The following is a 2,588-nucleotide window of genomic DNA, read 5'->3' on the forward strand; positions in this document are numbered from 1 at the left end:
AATAGAGGGACACATCTGTGGTTGAAAATTAGGACTTTCATTGTTTATATGTTTCATCATACAGGATTTCTTTCACTTCGTATGAAAGAGGAAGTTAGTACATCTGAAGCAAGATGGAACCATGGATTAAAGATTTTACTGGGGGGGGTAGTGGTTAGGGCCGAAAGTTACTGCATTTTCAAAGCTTTATCAACTCTGAGGATGTAAAGTTACGCTGTGCTGGGCTCCATCTTGTGAGACAGAACCAATAGGAGTGGTACGTTTCTGCAATAGAGGAGGCTGCAGTTTCAGGGTTATTTATTACGTGGAACAACCCTTTAAAACTAGAAAGGCTGCCATGTACCTCCCTATGTGTGGTGATGGCTCGCTTAACCTGTGTGCATGACTGTCCAATGCACCAGAGGTCTCTGTCCCTCCGGTCACTCTGCCCTAGGCTCCAGTCAGTCTGACTCAGGCAAGGTAGTTTTCCTCAAACGGCCATCAACAAGGCATACTCTACTCCTAGAACTAAAGACTTGGATTGAAAGTAGTATTTATTCATCTATAAAATAAATAGGGAATTAGAAATGCTCTCCGAAAAATGAGGTTGTGAAACTAAACATAAAACCCTGCTCGATCTAAACATAGCCCGCTCGCCATAGTGTTATATCATCAACTTCACATTTCCTGCATCCCTTCTTTTTCTTGTTGTTTGTGATCCAAGGTCTTCTTATGCTTGGATTTTCAAAGTAGTGCAACAGTTAGGGTCAGATAATGACTTAAATATATAACAAAATGATTAATATGCCGTTTTGTGATACTAAGTCAATTTACTGTTTATATATTGTACAACAAAAATGTGCAAAAGTGAATGTTAAAAAGGCTGTTGAGTTTGTTCGGTTTGCAGTATGTCATCTGTCTGTCTGTCCATCTGTATTTATAGCTTTCTATCTGACCTGCAGAAGAATATTGACCAATGTTTGGTTTATAAACCTCCTACTAACATGACAGCTATACTATAACCAATGACTTGATTTACTGTAATTCATTTTTATTCTAATAAATTCGATTGTTGTATGGTTACTGGTTATCTTGGAGGAATAAGTGAAGTGGATCTAGTGTGTTCGGACACAGGGAAGTGATTGTGCTAGTGTTTTATTTTTAGAGGATGATTCCCAAGTCTGCACGGGTTGGACTTCCACACACAAGACTACATTTCATGTTGTAGATAGTTGAAGCTACGTTTGGACATGAGTGATTGGTTGCATTACATTTAGTCCAACAAGGAGTCCTCTCTTTTGTCATGTGAGCAGTATAGCATGGCATGAGAGAGCTCCTGGGGAGACAAAGTTAAGCAACCAAAACCGATCTGGATGGAATGCACATATAAAATAATGTATTGCGGTTTCATTGACTGACGTGCACTTCATAATCTGCTTCTGTTGCAGTAGCCTACTGCAAACTAGTCTTGCTTCAGCCTCTTGCTCCTTGCCCTTTCTCCCTCTCTCCCTCCATCCCTGTGTGTGTGTGTGTCTCTCTCTGTCTGTCTCTCACTCTTTTCCTGTCTACCACAGTCTCTCTCTCTCTCTCTCTCTGGTTCTCTCACTGTCTCCCTCAATGTCTCTTTCTCTGTCTGAGCTGATCTTCTATATGGACACCATGATCCTAGTGGATGTTTTTATCTTAGGTAAGTAAAAAACAGTTTTTCTATTTAAATCCCTTTCTATATGCATTTTAAGCAGGTCCAATGGTGCTCATGGTGGCCAGGCCCATGAAATAGTAAAAGTTTATATAATGTAGCATCTAAAGCAGTTTGTTTGATTAATTGTATGTGCTATCATGATGCACTATTTGGGTTGTATCTACATGGTTGAATGCACTTATTTTCAGTTGCTTTGGACAAGCTAAATAGGTTTGTCAGCTAAATAAACATAATTTAATGCTCATATTAAGGGTTGTTAGATGTTGAACAGTGCCAGGCAAGGTTTGAATCATATCTTGGAAAAAATTCACAATAGATTAGTGTTTTACCTGATCATCTTTTTGGAAATGTTCTAGTAAAAAGATGTTTCCACACTACATGGAAGTGATGATACGAGTGATGACAACTGAATATCCAGTCTAATCTTGTCTAATCTAATCTTGTCTTGTTGTCTTGTTGTAGTTAGCAAGTTGCCAGTTAGCAACATCCTAAATTAAAAATAGAATGGGAACAATCCCTCAGTTACGCCATATGTATTTTTTTATTATGATGACTTGAAGGTTTTTTCTAACGGATTAAAATCAGCTTAATGCATTGCAGCTCGATGCCATTTCATTTTCAGACAAACAAAATTCTTAAATAATCAATTTCTTTTACTTTTATTTCATATCGGCCCACACAGCCTCCACTGCACTCCTCCCGGCCCCGGATCCTTCTTCTGATGTGTTCTGTGTTTTCTAATCGCTGAGAGTTCTGAGGTTGGAGTTAAGCATTCTAGGAAGGAGTGGGAAGATATGGAAGCTTGTAGCGTGTTGTCTAGGTCTGAGCGATGTTGTAGACCTAGACATCACATGCGCCCCAACGCCGTGGCGTTATACTATACGTTTTCGAGAAGCTTAACCCTCTC

At 39.3% G+C, this 2,588-nt stretch overlaps 1 protein-coding gene across 1 annotated transcript in view; it reads left to right on the plus strand.

Moving 5' to 3' along the window:
- The first annotated feature begins 2,235 nt into the window (after nucleotides 1-2,235).
- Nucleotides 2,236-2,588, plus strand: part of LOC115545793 (kin of IRRE-like protein 2) — a 4,508-nt gene continuing 4,155 nt past the window's right edge. Inside the window, exon 1 of the mRNA XM_030359227.1 lies at nucleotides 2,236-2,588. This exon is cut by the window's right edge and continues 816 nt beyond it. The gene's annotated coding sequence lies outside the window, so the exon portion shown is untranslated.

The sequence above is a fragment of the Gadus morhua genome, chromosome 6, assembly GCF_902167405.1.
Source record: "Gadus morhua chromosome 6, gadMor3.0, whole genome shotgun sequence".
Taxonomy (NCBI): domain Eukaryota; kingdom Metazoa; phylum Chordata; class Actinopteri; order Gadiformes; family Gadidae; genus Gadus; species Gadus morhua.